Raw genomic sequence first — 19,207 nt, forward strand, 5'->3', positions numbered from 1 at the left:
GGAACTAGGGCAGAAGCCATCTAACATGGATGCTAGGAACCAAACTCAGTCCTTTGGGAAGAGCAGCAAGTGCCCCCTGGGAATTTCTTTTAAGATTAAAATGTGGGAAGACTGCTGGCTGGAAGGGGGTGCTCAGGTGCCTCCCTCAGCCGAGCAGCTCCTGGTCGCCAGCCTTCCTTCAACTCCCCTTTCCAGCATTTGGGCCACTTCCAGATTTCAAAGTATGACAGCATGGGGACTTCAGAGCCACTTCCTCCTGTGACTAAACCCGAGAGTGTGGGAGCACGCTGGGGAAGTAGGGAGAGTGGATAGGTGCTGGAGAAGTTGGTGATGAGTGTGGATGGTTCAGAGTTTGTGCTAGGGTCCTTGTTGGATTAGGCATCTGTGGCCTTCAGTGAACACCAAGCAGCCAGTGTCTAGGGAACAGGAAACCCCTCTCCACCCAGAGCCTTTGTCCAGGGACTGGTTAAGCCGGACACACCGGTTGATTTGCCTAGAAGGGATTCAGGAAGACCCGAGAGAGGCCGGGATATTTAACACTGGCCGCTTTTCCCGAAGATGCCTTACCAAGTGGCTAATTGGTCTCTAGAAAACTGCTGTTTTAGTGCTCAATATGAAGATCTTACATTACATTAGAGCGTTCCAGGTTCCAAGCAGGATATTTAAAACCCCTTGTGGGTCAAAGGAAGATGTTAGAGCTCACATCAAATGTCCCCATTTTGCAGCCGGGCATTGAAGTTTTGGAATAAAACTGTTAAGAGTAAGAAAAAAAAATTTGTTAGAGAAGCTTTAGTCAGCTTAATTTAAATGGAATGAATGAAGAAAAACACAGAAATTAGGGAGAGCACTCTCAAAACAGGGCCATCAGATTAGGGTTTACTTGCTTGGGAAGATCAGTGAAGTGTGTGTGTGTGTGTGTGTGTGTGTGTGTGTGTGTGTGTGTGTGTGTGTGTGTGTGTTGACTAGCAGCTCCTCAGCTTACCTGGCAACCCCGGGTAATATTTCACAGCTTGGTGTGAATTACGTCTGTATTCTCTTTCCTGATTAAGTCACCAGCTCCTTCTGGTGTTTTTATATTGTGAAAGAATTGAATCTCGTGTTAACAAACCACAATGGGACTGTAAATGCGGATTTAAGTAATTAATTTGTGCACCTCTGTGTCTTTTTTTAAAAAAAAAAAACAAACCTTATATCCCCAGGGCCTATTACAGTATCCAGAACAAGTTGATGCCTGGATTAAAGGACTGGGTTAGTGAATGGGTAAGAAAACCAGGCTGTGGTTAATGGGGAAAATTGAAAGAGTCATTAAAGAATGCTGTCATTAAAGAATGTTGCCTTGCCATTGCTGTTTGTGTTCATGAGTCCTGAGGAATTTGGGGGTAGCATTTCCCTGTGGGAACATGAATGGCTGGAGTACACACCTGGAGGGACAACTCCGTAGTCTGGCTTAGGGACAGGTGTTGGCCCCCTATTGCCTATTCTTCCACTTCTCCACTCTTGCCTTATTCACATCCCCTGATCCCTGCGTGACTTTAGACAATCCAATCCCAAAAGACTTCTTCCACGTCCACACTTTAAATAGGTACTTGTTGAAAGGCTTGGTAGCTGAGGCAGAGAGGAACAGGGTGGAGGAAGGGTGGACGATGTTGAATGACTAGCTGTCTACTCTCATGCATGGAATAGCTTTGCATATCGTCTGAGCCGATTTCCTCTGTCTTTGGACAGAGCTGTCTGGCATTAAGACATAGCCTGACTCATAGCTCTGGTTTTCAGCTTCTAAAGCGTCTTGTTCCTGCCCTGTGGAGGTGGAAGGCAGCCTTGATGATGAACAGCATCTCTGTCCAGCATCCTTCCCCTCCCTGGGATCCAGCAGTCTCTGAGGAAGTCAGCAGCCATGACTCTGGGAAGCCCAGTTAGATGTTACTTAGTCCTCCTTGTCTGCAAAATTCTGGGGCCAGGAAGAAAGCATCCCTCCAAAATGGGGACCAACTGGTTTTAAGTTTTAATCTTATCAAGAGCCAGTAGATGTTTAAAGTAGAGGAAATTTATGTAGTCTCTAAGTATCTCCCCACACATCACTTGTCAATGACAACAGAAAAAGTTCTAAATGAATCCTCAGGCAAACAGGCTTGGATATAAACAGGTCCAAAGAATGAGCACCATTAATACCCACTAATGTTACATGACACCCCGAGAAGGACACTCACTTGCTTGTCTAGAATTCTAGCCCAAATCACAAGAACCGAATCTAATTATGAACAAACATCAGACAAACCGAACAGGGAGGGAGGGAAACTCTCTAAAATAATTGGCCTGAATTCTTTAAAAAAATGTCAACAATCATAAAAGACAAAGGAAAGCTGTAACAAAGGAAAGGAGATGAAAGAGGTCTGACAACCAAATGTAACCCATTAATAATCCAGAGCTAGGGGCAGACACCATTCCAGTCCCTGGAGAGGCACAAAAGAAAGTGCATCCAAGTTTCTTCCTGACCTGCAGTTATGGGAAAACACCCTCTTTAGTAGATACACATTGTAGGTAATGAACAAGAGTCATTATGTGCCTATCTTATATTTTGGGGCTGGGAGCTTAGCCTTTAACAGCTAAGCCATCTCTCTGGCCCCTGTCTTTTTTTTTTTTTTTTTTTCTTTTTTTTTGGAGCTGGGGACCGAACCCAGGGCCTTGCAGTTGCTAGGCAAGCGCTCTACCTCTGAGCCAAATCCCCAACCCTCCTGTCTTCTTCTTAAATGCTCCCGGAGGAACCCTGGTGGAGGGTGGACAACCACAGTGGGAAGGAGAAAGCAAGTGTTGCAAATGGATGGAGGGTAAGGAGTCTTTATATATTTTTGTAGCTTTTTATAGCTAGAAATTGTATCGAAATAAAAGGTTACAAAACCCCGATTACCTTCCTTATCCTGCCTATAAAAACCAACAAGGGAGAAAAAGGAGGGAAGGAGGGAGGACTGGCTAGTTACTTCACCAGCAACCGGAGAGAGCAACCATTCCCTTTTTGTCCTACACCCCTTCTCCCAAGTCCAGGCAACCCGGCTGGTGGTTGCTGACCCATTTGGAGGGCAGTTGGGTCCAGGGAAAGAAGTTCATGGTGCCAGAGACTGGCTCAACTCTGTCCCACAGAGCCAAGAATTCTCTCCGTGGCAGTTATGGTGGCCACACATTGAGGCCAGTAGGAAAACAGTCCATTTGCCATGTTGAACACTGTGATGAGTGAACGGTGAAGAATGTCCCCCAGTGAAGGGAACGGCCTGGGAACCCTGCATTCGGTTCTAAATATCCTTGTGAGGCCCGGTGTGGAAAACAGGAAACAGCAGTTAAAACGGGAAATCGCTTTGGGCTGAATTACTGTAATCCCTCATTTTACTTAGAAGCTGGCATGGACCCTTCATCCACAGCGGGATGCCTCTGGCCTCTCTGTGCCTTGATAATTTTGCCCTTTCACTAGGGTGGAGCATTACCAAGCCCAGAGGCATTTAGGCTGGAATTGCTACCTTTAAGTGTGCTTAGAAATTGGGATCTTACAGGGCTGTTTGTTTTCTCCCAGGCTCTGGGATGAAAAACAGCCTTAGCAGCTCTGCTAGCTTGGGTCCCCTCCTCCTGCCCTCTCTTGTTTTCTGGTAGCAAGGTTGAGCACACACAGAGACTTACAGCCCAGCCTAATAATAACCCCACAGTCAGCAACATGGTTATTATCAGGCTAGGCAGCTAAACAGAGGTACACCCCCCAAACCAGTGATAACACCATGCGGGGTGGCTTGGTGGGCTGCTTGCTGAGTGAGACTCTGAGTGAGAAAGCTTGAGCCGTTCTTGCCTTTGGAAGGAGGGTGGCTTTTCTGTGTGACCTGGACTGCACCCTCTGATGGAGATTCCATCTCGGCCGCCTGCTTCCTGTCTCCTGTGCCAAGCACTCAGCCATGCCTTCCTGGCCCTCCTTGACGGCTTCTATTATTCCTATTTAACCCCGGCTCTGATCTCTTTTGCACAAATCCCATCTTCTAGCCTAGCTGTTCTGTTTAGGGGGTTCTCAGAAGTCCAAGCAAATGCAAGTGAAACAATTATTCGTTTCTTTTCTGAGCCTCCCTCTCTTTCTTCCTTTCTCAGCAGTATCTGTTTCTGCCTTTCTCCCTCTTCGGTGATTAGACTTATTTGGGATCTTAAACTCAGATCTGATCACCCAGCAACCCACTGGGATGATTCAACCTTAGTGATTCTTTTCTCAATCATGAATTCATTGGACACACATTTACAAAGCTGTTTATGTGCTTGGGTCTTTGTTAGACTAAGGCAGGCACAGGGTTGAGGCAAAATAAGCCTGGAATGGCTTCCGATGGTAGAGAGAAGAAGTAGAAATAAACTGACTATGATGTGGGAATAGAAAGGAGATTCCTTGGAATCTGTGGCTGGTGAAGAGGCAGTGTGTGCCTTAGGTCCTCACAGACTAGATTGACACAGAACATTCACTCTGGGTAGCAGCATTAGGACCAGAGGCAGACTTTCCTGAGACTATCAACTATGCTAGTGGCAAGAAACCAGGGCGAGAGAGCTGGGCTTTGCATGTGAATTTCACTGCCTAATCATGAAGAGCATCTTTCCCCAGAGGCAGGAGAAACCCAGTGTGTGTGAAAGGGCCCAAACACCACTGTATTGGGGTAGGCAAGACAGGACAAAGGGACCTGAGAAAGTCCACCTGCCTCCCTGAATTTGGAAAGTGGAGTGGAGCGGCAAACCAGACTAGCATCCCCTGGATAGGTGTGCTTTTTTAGTCAAAGGAATTAATTTCCAAGTTCAGCTAGCAAGTGTCTCAGTAGGATAGTTAGGCAGTAAGCAGTGCCACTCTGTCCTTGTGCTTCCCATATTTGGAACAAGAGGCAGGGAGATTCCAGGGAGGGGACAGTTTAATGGGCACTTGGGTGCAGATTCATTCCATTCAGATAGGGAGAAGCACCTGCATTTGGTGCTGCAGATCCAAACATCTAAGTGACTCCCAAGAGGCGTGGTCATTCTACAGAATCCATACCACCTCAAATACCATTGTAGCCGTCAGTTTGACATAATCGGGGGTAATTGATAAAAAACGAGTACGTAATTAGCAGATGCATGATTGGCTCTGTAGACAGGTCTTCTGCTAAATCAGATGCAAATGTGGCTCCTCCTGCTTTCGACCCCCCCCCACTTTCTCCTCTTCCTCTTCCTTCAGCCACTCCTGCTCCTGCCCCTCCCCCTCCCCCTCCTCCTTCTGCTCCTTTTTCTATCTATTTACTATTTATCTATTTGTTTATCTCAAGACACGGTTTCTCTGTGTAGCCCTGGCTGTTCTGGAACTCACTCTATAGACCATGCTGGCCTTGAACTCAGAGATCTGCCTGCCTCTGCCTCCCAAATGCTAGGATTCTTCTTTTTAAAAATTACATTTATTTTATTCCTTTTAAGAAGGGAGGGACAGGGGGTTCATGTGCTACAGCACAAGTGTAGAGGTCAAAGGACAACCTGTATGGTTGGTTCTCCTGCTCCATAAATGTGGCTCCAGGAATGGAACTCAGGCTAGACAGCAAGTGCCTTTGCCCACTGAGCCATCATGCTGACCCAGACACTGTAACTGTTGAGGTCTTTTTTATGCTTGCTTGGAATTCTATGTGATGTGACGTCAGAGGCTTAATAGTTTATATCTTTTGTGTGTTATACAGACTTTCAGTTTCAGCAATGAGCAGCTGTAGTCTGCTCCGTGTAGGAAGGAGGTATTTCTACTGGGAATCCAGTATCTGCTTTTGAACTCACTTCAGTTTCTCATCTCCTTTACCACCTGCTGACTTTCAGGCTTATTTCATATTTTTCCCCATTCAACATAATTTTTCTTTTCTTTTTGTGGTTTTCTTGAGGCAAAGTTTCTCTGTGTAGCCCTGGCTGTCTTGGAACTTGCCCTATAGACCAGGCCTTAAACACAGAGATCTACCTGCCTGGGCCTCCTGAGTGCTGGGATTGAAGATGGGAGCCCCCACTACCTGGCTACTTTGTGTCTCTCTCACTGCCTGGCTACTTTGTGTCTGGGTGAATGCACCTGGCTTATAAACCTCCTCGTGTTTATAAGCCAAGCACTTTACTTAGCAGGTCTAGAAGAGAGAGAGAGAGAGAGAGAGAGAGAGAGAGAGAGAGAGAGAGAGAGAGAGAGAGAGAGAGAGAGCGCTAGCTCACTGACCAGATCTCAGACATTTGGCATTCTGAAGGTCTGGACTAGTATTCTGGGGTTGGAGTGGGTTGGCCCATTTTGGTCATGATTGTGTTGACTTTGCCCTGCTTGGGATCTGATAAGCATTTGACACTAAGTCTCTGACCTGGGCATTTAGAAAGCTGCAGGATAGGTGTGCCAAGAGACTGACTGCATTGGCTTTGCTAAGCTGGCTCAGGTTTCCTAATTGAACATTCAGGAGAAGCCCCATCTTGCTGCTCCCTGTGGCTTTCCTTGTCCCTGGAGTCCTTCTCACTGTTTGATTGTGGCACTGCTAAAATCTGTTCTTCAAAGAATCCTTAACCTCCAACTCCATCAACTCCTATCTTTTCTCTGTAGCATTCGTCAGTATCTGTTATGACATGATTTAGTTTTTCTGTTTATTTTCTTCAGTTCCAAGGGGAACACAACTCCATGAAAGCAGGAGCCCTAGAGACATGGTCTGTAGAACAGTGCTTAGCTCCTGACATGGTGCCTGAAAGAACCAATAAACGAATGCGGGAATGGAGAAGCAAATCAGCTTGACTTGCCTTTTTATTTATTTACCCTTTAAAAAAAATTTATTTATTTTATGTGAGTACACTAGCTGTCTTCAGACACACCAGAAGAGGGCATCGGATCCCATTACAGATGGTTGTGAGCCACCATGTGGTTGCTGGGATTTGAACTCAAGACCTCTGGAAGAGCAGTTGGTGCTCTTAACAGCTGAACCATCTCTCCAGCCCCTCATTGGTCCTTTAAGAAAGGGTCTCATTTATCTCTGATTGGCTTCCAAATTACTGTATAGCTGAGGATGACTTTGAACTTTTGATGCTCCTGCCTCCACTTCTCCAGTGCTAAGATTACAGGTGTGCGCCATCATGCCAGTGCACATATCCTTGGCTTCCATTTCCTTCCTATTCTATACAGCCTTTCCTAGGCCTATGGTGGAAAAGCATCCTTGAAGTCCATAGAGAACGCTCTCATAGATGTCTTGACCACTCCTTGTTCCTAGGATGTGGCTCAGAGCATCCAGTGCCCAATGAAACAATGTACAATGAAAAAGCTGGGGAGAGGAGTGGAGAAAGTTCACATACACAGTGCTGACCCGAGGCATGGTATGCCATGACTTTGCACCCTAGGTGCCTTCTTGAGACAATTAAGTGAGCTCCCATGTCTAAAGCTCAGAACAGCGCTTGCCATGGTGAATTCCTGTGTGTCTATGTGCCTCCCGTTAAAACCAACAGGTATAGACGTATTCTTTATGTGGGGCATTTGACCCTTGCTGCTCAACCCCAGAACTCCCCCTTTCCAAACTGCTGAGTGGGAACCCTCCTCTTTGCCAACCCCCTTTTCCCACTGTCTCCAACCCAGACACTCTGTCCAGGTTCTCTCTTCAAACGCCTAGAGTCCTAGAAAGCCTGCCCTTTCTTTGGCAGTGAGTCTGAATGATGTGGGCAGTAGATAGTGGGGTGTTCAGATAAGAAGTCCCACCCCCGGGGCCCACAATGGCAGGCCCTGGTCATTTTGCAGTCTTGCTTGTGGCTGGAGCAATGTTACAATTCTGTTAAGATTTTCATCATACCAGTCAGGAAACTCATGGGAGGGTTGCTACAGGACCTTCACTGTGCTCAGAGAAAGCTTAGCCCTTACAATGGGGCCTTTGAAAACGGGGCCCAGAGCTGGGCAGTGATTCAGTCTATTCAAAACACAATGGGGGGACACAGAATAGAAAAGGAACTGCACATTGTTTTCGGGTCCCTCTGCCATCTGTAGCATTCCTGCGCCCAGCATTAGCTGTGTTTCTCTGGTGACACACTTTTAATTTCACAGCATACCTGCTGGCCTGTCAGCATCACTTCACAGACACTTGAATAGTGCCAGACCCATTGGTGTGCAAGCCCACAGCCAGCAGGTCCTCAGAAGCACTCTTAGGAAAGGGTGATTACGCTTTGACTTAACTGGGCATGGCAGTGCCTATAACTCCTGCACTTGGGAGGTGGAGGCAGGAGAGGCAAAGGTCGAAGGCCATCCTCAGCTACTATCAAGAGACCCCGCCTTAAAAACAAACCATATCTCCCCATGAGACAAAACAAAACAGAACAGAAAACAGACTTTGACTTGGAGGCAAGAAAACATCAATTGGATATATTTAAAGGTATTCAAATGACTCTTAAGAAGTCAACATTTTGCCATGAGATACAGTCTGGGGAGATGGCTGAGTGGGTGAAGCGTTTGCCTTGTAAACAGGGGGACCTGAGTTTGATCCTTGGCACCCACATAAAAAGTTGGGTGTGTGGGCGCACATTTGTATTCAGCACTGAAGAAGTGGACAAAAGAGCTCCCCTGCAGCTCACTGGCCAGCCAGTCAAGCCTAGTTAGTGAGCTTCAGGCCAAAGAGCGATCCTGTCTCAAAGGAGGAAGAAAACCTCCTGAGAATGACACCCAGCATTGTCCTCTGTCTTTCATATGGGCACACACAGACACAAGACATTTTTTAGATTACTTTATTGTACGCATAGGAGTGTTTTGCTTGAGTGTCTGTTTGTCTACCACACGCGTGCCTGCAGAGATCAGAAGATAGCATCAGACTCCTTGGAACTGGAGTTATGGATGGTTGTGAGCCACCATGGGGGTGCTGAGACCTCAACCTGGGTCCTCTGCCAGAGCAGCAAGTGCTCTTAACTGATGAGTCATCTGTCCATCCCCAAGCCCCACTTCCCTCCCGTACCCCACCCCCCACCCACCAGCCATCTTTGTCTCCGTCCCCACCCTCCTCCCCGCCCCTTCTCTCTTTCTCCCTCTAATCCTGCTGGGCTTGAACTTTCCAGCCTTCTGACTCAGCCTCCAAGCTCAGGAGTTAGGGATGTAAGCCACCACACCCACTCTAAGAGACTGGATAGTAGGTAGGCAGTTTAAAAGCTGAATTTACCACTCGTCAGTTTACGAAGCAGAATGAGTTGCGGTTGCCTCACGATGGAGACTGGAAGGAACTATTTTCCCTGTTGTTGGGGTCCCCCCCCCTTTAGAGCACGTACAGCATTTTATATTATTTATCCACATGACTCACTCTGGGATCAAACATCTCTTCTTTGTTGTGTGTTTAGATCTTGGGTTGTTTTATTTCCTCCCCTCCTTAATGTTTTCCTCATGTTTAATTTAAATCATTCGCCTTTTATCTTTCTCTGCATCTCGAGCTATTTCGTTCTTTTCTAACCTTTGTTCCCCTTCTTGCTGCTTGGAGTTTAAAAACAATAAGTCGAGATGCATTTTCTTTCTAAGTGCAAAGTGAGTGGCTACTTCAGGACTGCGCACACAGCTAGTCTCCAGCAAACAAAAGGCTGAAGACTTTTCCTTTTGGCTCCCATGCAGTCTTGGGGTGTGGGATATTTGATTAATAAGTAATCCTGTGCTTTGGCCCAACTCCCAGGAAGGAAAAGGGTCACAGACCAGGGAGAAGGTTACGTATTTCCTGGTATTTTGGGGACGTTTGCACACATGGAGACAGCATATACAGTACTGCTACTCTCTGCAAGGCAGAAGCTATACAAATGTGTTTGTGAATGAACGTGTGGTCACGCTGCACATTTCTAAGTACAACTCCCTGGGACCTTCTGTTTTTCTATTCACTGTCATTTCTATTCACTGGAGCAGTGTCTTCTGTATAAAGAGTTGACACTTTCTTTTCCACCTAACAGGGAGACAGCAGGCGTCAAGTTCTGCTCCGTGGTATCAGGCACGGTCAAAACAAGTGAGGCCAGGTTTAGAGAACAGTGGGTGACTTGACTTTGGAAACGGCACGTGTTACATTTCTTCAGAGGCTGCAGAGATGACTCAGGGGCTAAAATACTTGCCTTGCAAGCAAAGGGACCTGCAGAACTCAAGTCAAAAAGCTTGGTGTTAGCAACCACTTGTAATTCCTGCTCTGGAGAGGCAGACACAGGATCTCTGGGTTTCCTTGGCCAACACCCATCGTTGACCTCTGGTTTCTACATATGTACACATGTATTTGAGCATGTCTGCATACTGCCCCCACCCCACCCCCACCACACACAGATTTCCTTCAGCAAATTTCTAGCTGACTACTTTGACAGTTGGTATCCTATGCTGTCTGTTTTGTCTCTGTGTGGATTTCTTTTAGTATATTTCACTCCACTCCTCTGGTGGGATTTAGGTACCTTGCTTCAAAGAAAAGTCAATATCTATCCACTCCTCCTACCCCCACACATACACATACAATTTGGTTGAGAAGCCTGAAGACCAGAGCAGGAGACAAGACTGAGACCTGTGTCACAGGAAGGACAGCTCCAGAGTTCTGGCCTCCCCGTAACTGTTAACCATTAGAGATCAGTCAGGATGTGTTGGAAATGCCCCTATGTTTATAGAGTGACAAGGTCTGTTTCACAGCCAAGGTGACTCTCCCTCTATTTCATCAATATAACACCTAAATGCCTCTCTCTCCCTCTGTCCCTCCTTTCTTCCCTCCATCCCTCCCTTCCTCCTTCCTTCCTTCTCCCTCCTTCCCCCTCATACACACACACACACACACACACACACACATTAATCTTCAATAACACACACACACACACACACACACACACACACACACACACACACACACTAATTTTCAATAAAAACAGGGTACCAAACCCGTAACTTAGCTCTCGGTACATAGATGGAGTTCATGAGAAGTTGCACACCTGAAAGTGACACGGGACACCTTGGTGTATCACAGACTACAGTAAGAAATAAATAACAATAACCAGAAGTTTTGACACAGTGTCTACACAGTTGTGACAGTGTCTTGATGTGATTCATCCATGCCCTGCAATCCCATCAGACACGGCCAGCTCACATTTCATTTTCAATTTTAGTGATTCCCGCAGAAGAAAGTACACATCAGAAGGGTCATTGTGAAATTCCATAGCCAGAGGTCTCAAGGCAGATGGTTTCTGATTCTGCAGACCATCCCCTATGCTCTTTTTTTTTTTTTTTGGTTCTCCCCCCCCCACCCCCCCGGAGCTGGGGACCGAACCCAGGGCCTTGCGCTTCCTAGGCAAGCGCTCTACCACTGAGCTAAATCCCCAACCCCCCTATGCTCTTTTTTATCCACATTATTGCTCTTTTTGTTGTGTTGTGTTGTTCTGTTCTGTTTTGTTTTTAAGGCAATGCCCAGGCTTCCCAACCCACCTCCAGCTCATAAACAGAGCCCTGCGGAGGCTGAAGTTACCAGGAAAGTGTTCCCCAAAGTGAGACTGTGTGGGATCACCCACTGAAAGGCTATATTAGGATATGTTATCTGTCTGTCTTTGTGTTAAGAAACCAGGAAGAACGTAGAGGGAAGAGATGAGTGGATTGAATCAAGATGTGCTGTTTACCTGGGTGACATTTTATAATATTCTTAAAGGAGAATCTGGTTGTGGGGGTCCTGCCTTTTCCCATCACCCAGACGGCAGAGACAGGTCTTTGTGAGTTCAAGAGCAGTCTGGTCTAGGTAGAAAGCTTCAAACCATCTCTATTCAGGCGATTATGAGCGCTTGCCTCAACAAATAAACTAGGAAGAAATTAAGCTCTTCCGATCTTACCATTGGATGGGTACCAGGGTTCTCACCCAGTCTGACTGCCAGGGAGTCAAGATTCACCATTAGTGGGCTAGAGAGATAGCTCAGCAGGTATAGAAATTTCCTGCTCGGCTTGAGGATCTGAGTTGGAATCCCAGGAGCCACACAGCGGAAACAGAAGACAGATTCTCACAGCTGTCCTCTGACCTCCACACACGTGTGTGGCACATGCAAATATGCACACAACTGAACACTAATGTTTATCCCTAGAGAAGCTAAAAAATGTTTAAACACATAGGCTCAGTTATGCATAAACATCCAAATGGTAGCTACTTTTCTCTAGGACCTTTGGGATAATTATAAAATCAAAATTAAAATCTTAAGAGCCACCCTTACCAGGTGACTAGAGAAGACTTGAGAGCAGAGAGCCAGTCAGGGATGGGTTGGGGGTTGGAAGACCCAAATTCCAGTCCTGACTCCTCCAGAAATGGTTCTGTGGATCTGATGGGTCATCTCAATGGCTTTAGACTGGATAGCTGAGAGAGAAGGCACTTTCTAAGCAGAGTCAAAATTGTAGGGTTTTGAATATGAGTCTGTAAATATTTGGGGGACCTTGGAAGACGGCTTAGTGGGTGAATTCACTGCCAGACAAGCCCAAGAGCCTACGTCGGATCCTTATCACCTACCCAAAATGCCAGGAACGTGGGGTGCCATGGTGACCTCAACAATAACGAGGCGGGAACTTGCTTGCCAGGCATTCTAACCTAACCATGAGGTTCTGGCTTCAGCGAGAGAGACCCTGCTTCAGAAAACAAGGCAGATAGACAGTGCCTTATGGATGTCACAAGAGGCTGACCTCTGGCCTTTGTGAGCACCTGCACACACATATTGAATAAGTGCCTGCCTATGTGCACACAGTGTTCTGCCCTGGTTGGTGGTTTAACTGGGTTCTGAGAAGGCAAGCTTAGCATCCCTGAAGCCCTGGGGTTCAGTTCTCAGCCTGATGGGAAGAAACCAGGCACAGTGTTTGTAAGGTTATGTAACCTGCCTGGGCTGGGTTTTTTTTTTATTTGTTTGTTTGGTTGGTTTTTGGGGTTTTTTGTTTGTTTGTTTGTTTTGTTTTGTTTTGTTTTTTACTGTAGACCTTGAAACTTTTGGCTTTCTTCAGTGTTTATCTGTAAGGCTGCTCAGGCCTCTGCAGTTAGAACACTTCCTCCTTGAAGAGGGTGTTTCTTCTCGGCCTAACAGTTCATACCTTCTTTTCCAGTTTGGATTTGAAAACATGTGTCCTTGCCTACAGTTAAACCTTGGTACCTGTGTGTGGCCACCACGGAATCAGACTGTGATTAGCTCACTCAGAATCCAGGATTAGCTCACCGGGTTGGATCATCCGAATCAGTGTTCTTGTAAAGCCACTACCACAACTTGCTTACTGAATGGGGGTGGGGGTGGGGTCTGTGGCTCTGCCCTGCAGTGGTTAGCATTCTAGACACTGAATTGGGGTGTGTGTACCTAGCAAGAGCCCTTCAGAATCTGTCAAGGATGGACAGGTCTCTGCTTGTTGCTCCACAGGGCCTGCAGCCCTCTCCAACCTCAGGCCACAACACACTGCCTCTTGCAGACAGGACTTGCAACTTGGGTGTAGCTTCCGTGAGATAGCCCTTAACAGGGGCATCAGAAGATAGCCATCTGCCTTCTGGTGTACACCGGGGCTTTTAATTTCATCACACACATTTTTCACATTTCTTGCCCCACTCCCCCCAACACCTCTTCAAACTTCCTTGAGCCCCAAGCCCATGTTTATTATTCCATTCCATTCATACCTCTAGGGTGCGAGCCGTGAGTGGAAAGGACAGGAGAGGTCCTGAGTCCTCCCATCAGGTACTGAGGGGAGAGAAGGCTTTGTCCCTGGCTCCTGACGCTAATCTGAACTGTTGATTTCATTACTCTGGTAGCTCCCGGCATCTCTGCAGCCCTGTCAGCCTTCACCACTGTAGTCCAGAATCTGATCCAGTAATCACTTTCCCCCAGTACCTGAAGGGCACTGGGAATGAGGCCTTTATGGTTCTGTCTCCCTAAAGGAATGTATTTACTGGAGCAGAGGTCAGGCAACTCGAGGAGCCCTCTGCACTCCTGTCAGAAACAGGAATTGCTTGCTCCTGGACTTGGCTTAGTGTCATGGAGCCCAGATAGCCTTGCTCTTCAGCACAGCTCTCCTGGACAGCAAGTGTGCAATAACAGTGTGCAGCGCAAAGCTTCCTTCACTCCCTGAGGCTGCTGATCGCTGAGAGCCTTGCTCTGGTTAGCACATCCTGACACAGCGCCCCCAAGAGCCCGTGATATATTAACACTTTATCATTCATTCTTTTTCCTTTTTAAATTTTTTTGAGAATTTCATACATGAGTACTATATTTACATCATTTCTACTCCCTCTCTCCTCTTAACCCATCTCCTCCCATAACCCTACCCCCTCCCTCTCAAATTCAAAACTTTTTCTTCAATCACACACACACACACACACACACACACACACACACACACATACACGCACACACACCCCTACTAAATATGCATTTAACATACATTTAGCGTTGTTTGTATGTGTGTAGGTCTGGCCACTTGGGATTGGATATCCCGTCAGCAGAGAACTCGTCTTTGGAGAAAATGTTCTCTCTCTCTCTCTCTCTCTCTCTCTCTCTCTCTCTCTCTCTCTCTCTCTGTCTCTCTCTCTCTCCGGCCTTGATTGAGTAGCTCTCCATCTAGGGCTGATGCCTCGTGAATCTCTCCTGTCCTCTTCAGGAGGTCTTGTTTAGGCAACCTTATTGTTGAGACTCATGGGTGCTACTTCTCTGTCACGCATAGGAAGCACTGAATCTCAGCAGGCACCCTGATCTGCTGGCTTTTACCCTTTGGAGCTCTTCCGTGAGCCTTGGGTATGCTGTAGATGTATCGATTGGGCCCAGGCACCCCATGGTTTATGCTCTTTTAGTGCTCTGCGTTAGCTTTTAAAAACTTTAAGTGGATAGAGGAGATTGCTCAGCTGGTAAAATGCTTGCTATGAAGACACAGGAACCTGAATTCAGATCTCGTCAAATCTGTATAAAGTCAGTCCGCTGCACACCTTGTAATCCCAGCACTGAGGAGATGGAGCCAGGAGGACCCCTGAGCCTTGCTTGTTGTCAGTTGGTATAACCGTTCTGCAAGCTCCAAGTTTACTGAGCAACCCTGTCTCAAAGAATAAGGTGGTGGCCAGGGAAGTCACCTGACATCAACCTCCACACACATGTATCTGACCCGTGTGTGTGTGTGTGTGTGTGTGTGTGTGTGTGTGTGTGTGTGTGTGTACACTATACTCAAAGCATAGGCAAGAAAAAAATTCCACTACACTTCTAAAAGCTCTTTTCCCCGTTGAGTTCTCATTGATTTATGCCCACACAATTAATCTTTTTAGAAAAATAAAATAATATACAAAAATAAAATAATATTTAAAAAAAAGATAGGAGTAAGAAGTTACTTATCAGACCTCTACTCCTGTTTTGTATAAGTAAGGCATTTTTTTTTTTGCAGTCAGTATAGAAAAGGAGGGAGGAGGGACACACACACACACAGAGAGAGAGAGAGAGAGAGAGAGAGAGAAAGAGAGAGAGAGAGAGAGAGAGAGAGAGAGAGCAGGATTCTTAGATAGCCCAGGCTGGCCTCAAACCTGATGTTTAGCTGAGGATGACGCCCTGCCTCCACCTCTCAAGTACTGGGAGGTATCAGTCTGCTACAGACCGTGCACCATGCACACACTTGGCTTAAGTGGTGCTTGAGGTCAAACCCAGGGCTGTGTGCATGCTAGACAGACACTCTATCAACTGAGCCCTAGCCCAGAGAGACTTTTGGTCAGGCTGATAGCACAGTCTACTGACAGATCTTCTCTCAGGATAGCATTAAATTTAGGAACTGCTAGGGCCCAGAGTTCATCTAGAAATCATGCAGTTACCTTTGGTTTTGTTTCCGTTCTAGTCAGTGTGGCATGAACAAGAGCTAGGAGCTGGTCCTCATCAGCTTGCCTGCCTGGTGACTTTGGTCTCCAGCCAATTAGAGAAACTTCCTACATAGCTATGCTTGCCTCAGAGATGATCCATTTCTAACCAAGGATTAGAACACAGGGTGAAGTGGGGCTTTGCTTTGTCACTCTTGTTAGTGATAGCATTGTCAAGGAGGTGCCCAATCCAAGTCATATTTGAATATGTGTAGAGTTTCTCAGTTGTGAAGAATAAACTTTTGTGGATCTGGCCTTGCCCAACTTATATGCAAGTAAGACTCTGCTGAAGCCTGCCAATTGGTCCAACAGTGCTCCACCCACCTGACTCACCTGAGAACTTTGTACTTGAATGCAGGAATGATGGGGTACTTTCTTAAAAGGCTATCTGAGGAACACTATCCTAGAGCCTCAGCTAGGGAGACAGAGCCTGCCACTGGGTGACCGGTCCATCACTGGTTTGATTAAAAGATAGAAGTAGAGGTTAAAACACATTTGCTATGTGAGCGGATTACAGCCACCCAGTTCAAATTGTTCTGTAGCCGGAAATGTACTTTCCCCAACTAAAGTCTGACTAATACCTTTAGGTGGACTGTAGACTTAAGAGAAGGATGACCATGTTGGGTGTAGTGGCACACACCTAGAATCTTTAAACTCAGGAGGGTCAGGAGTTCAAGGGCAGCCTTTGCTGTATAGCAGGTTTGATGCCAGCCTTGGCTACATGCTTCAAAAAGCCAGAGAAGGGATATCTGTAAGGGGACTGCTTCTTCTGTGTTGACTTCCTGAGGTTGGAGACAAGTAGGTCAACTTTGGAAACTTCTCAGTGAAGCCTCTGGGCTCAGAGTCTCTATTCATCCTTCCCGTAGCTGCCACAGTGTGGTAGTTGTGGAGATAAGATATCCTGAGATGAGCCAAAAGACAGGTCTCACAATGTAGCCCAGGTTGGCCTCAAACCTGCCCCAGCCCCCTGAGCGATTACTGGTGTGAAACAACACATAGAGTTTCATTGGTCTATCCTGTATTCACTCAACTTGTACTGGTTGACACATTGTACTCTTTGTCAAACACTGGTCTGCATCCTGACCATGGGGGCACCTCAGGGGACAGATATCCTCTGAAGACTGACTCCACACTATGGAGCTTGGTCTTGTTGGAGGCCATGTTGAACAAGGCTGTTCTGTGAGTTCCGAGCTTTGGGGCTTTGCACCAATACTCACTATATTGTACATGCTTCTCTCTGAGCAGAAATACTTCATGGTGTTTTTATACTAATGAAAGAACACAGTTTATAGTCAGGGAGGCAGTGGACTTTAGAAAGATCGTGGTTGCAGTGCCACTCACTTTGTTATGGGAGGCAGAACCCATGGTGTTTAACTCCTGACCTCAGAAGGCCTGGGTTTGAAGCACAGTGTGTGTGTGTGTGTGTGTGTGTGTGTGTGTGTGTGTGTGTGTGTTTTGCTGAGCAACTTAACCTTTCTGTATGCCAATTTCCTGCCTGATAAGATTGTTAGAATTAAACAAGTTACATATTAGATGTTAAAATAGAATGACATTTAACTATTCTATAATCATAATAATTATATTCTATATCATTCATTCAACAAGTATGTGTGGGCCCCCACAAATGCATTGGTCATTGTACTAGGGCTGGATAGATGATGAATGGAGTATACTTCTGGGAACCAGGTGCCACACTGCTGTCACATGGGATGGGGTGGGGTTCTCAGAGAGGGCAGCCTGGACTGGTGGAGCAGGAGTTTACAGGCAGTGGGCGTAGGAGGTAGAGTAGGGAGGAGCTTGCCATAGAATATTGCATCCAAACGGAGGACAGTGTGACTCAATGATTCCAACACACACACACACACACACACACACACAGAGAGAGAGAGAGAGAGAGAGAGAGAGAGAGAGAGAGAGAGAGAGAGAGAGATCCATGCATGGAGCCACAGAGCTAGGAGAAGGCAGTTAGAGAAGGGCAGAGAAGCATGACAGGGATGTTTTGCTAGGATTTGCTCCTTAGATACAAGGCCACCTGCTGAGTGAAGCATGCTTCCAGGGTCTAGGCTAGCTTTGAAAGGATAAACTGTCCTGTCCCACTCCTGAGGGGATCTCCAGCGCAACCTCTCAGCTTGGGCTTCTCCCCTGGGGAGGTGAGAGACTCAGCCCTGGCTTCCTGAGCTACATTATGGGAACTTGTGATCCTGGTACCCAGAGTATATGGAGTTGTTTAAACCTGTTCTAGATAAGGGGCAAGGAGGCCAAATGAGACTTTCGATGAGGACCAGAAGGGCAGGAGCTATCCTTCCTGAGAGAGAAATGGGTCAGAACCCTGCTGGCAGTTCATGAAGGAAGCTCTTTCAGAAAGAGCAGAGAATTAAGAGGTGAACAGAACTCCCACTTACAACTAAAGATGGGGTTGGGGGTGGTCTTCCCATTTGAAACTCCACAGAAAGGAAAAGACTTCTGGGACATACAGTGTAAGCTACCAGCACTCCCCACAACTGTCAGAAACAGGTGGGAATTGACCCAGTAGAGGACTACACCAAGTCTCTGTGTATGGACATCGCAGCCAACAGGATGGATGTGCACAGGTGTGTGTGTGTGTGTGTGTGTGTGTGTGTGTGTGTGTGTGTGTGTGTGTATGTGTGTGTACGCACAGATGGGTACATGTGTCACAGTGTGTTGGGCGGCACATGCTACTGTGGTTATGGATGTGTATGTAGGTCAGAAGACAACTTCAGGTGTCTTCCTCCTCCTCATGTGAGACAGTGTCTCTGTTGTCATTCTTCTTGGCATAACATCAGCCTAGCTGGCCCATCAACTTTTGGAAATTCCTGTCTCAAATTCCTTTTACTCAATAGGTATTCTGAGATCACTGACATATATGTGTGACTGCACCCAACTTTTACATGGGTTCTGGGAAGCCAAATGCAGGTCCTCATATACTTTGGGAAATGTTGTAACCACTGCGCTCTCTCCCCAGACTTTGTGTGCATAGTTATTTTTTATTTTAAATGTTTTTTAAAAGCTATTTCTACATAGTGTGGCATTAAAGGAATCACCAAAATAATGTTTTGTTTTGTTTTTCAAAATAATGTATGTGAGTACACTGTAGCTGTCTTCAGACACACCAGAAGAGGACATCGGATCCCATGACAGATGGTTGTGAGCCACCATGTGGTTGCTGGGAATTGAACTCAAGACCTTTGGAAGAGCAGTCAGTGCTCTTAACCTCTGAGCCATCTTTCTAGCCCCTCCCCCCAATAGTGCTTTTTAAAAGAAGTTTATTTTTATGTAAATGCATTGCATAAGGGTCTGGCGCCCATGGAGGCCAGAGGCGGGCCTCAGACTCCCTGGAACTACATTGTAGATGACTGTGAACAGCTGTATGGATGCTGGGA

At 46.6% G+C, this 19,207-nt stretch overlaps 1 protein-coding gene and 1 pseudogene across 2 annotated transcripts in view; both read left to right on the forward strand.

Annotated features, from left to right (window-relative positions):
- Window positions 1-17,734, forward strand: part of Rpl37a-ps11 (ribosomal protein L37A, pseudogene 11) — a 70,121-nt pseudogene extending 52,387 nt beyond the window's left edge. The window contains exon 1 of the transcript XR_005488286.2: window positions 1-17,734. This exon is cut by the window's left edge and continues 52,387 nt beyond it. The product of XR_005488286.2 is annotated as a ribosomal protein L37A, pseudogene 11 (transcript).
- Myo1e (myosin IE) overlaps window positions 1-19,207 on the forward strand; it is a 192,221-nt gene that overhangs the window by 52,683 nt on the left and 120,331 nt on the right. The window lies entirely within an intron of this gene.

This window comes from Rattus norvegicus, chromosome 8 (genome assembly GCF_036323735.1).
Source record: "Rattus norvegicus strain BN/NHsdMcwi chromosome 8, GRCr8, whole genome shotgun sequence".
Lineage (NCBI taxonomy): Eukaryota > Metazoa > Chordata > Mammalia > Rodentia > Muridae > Rattus > Rattus norvegicus.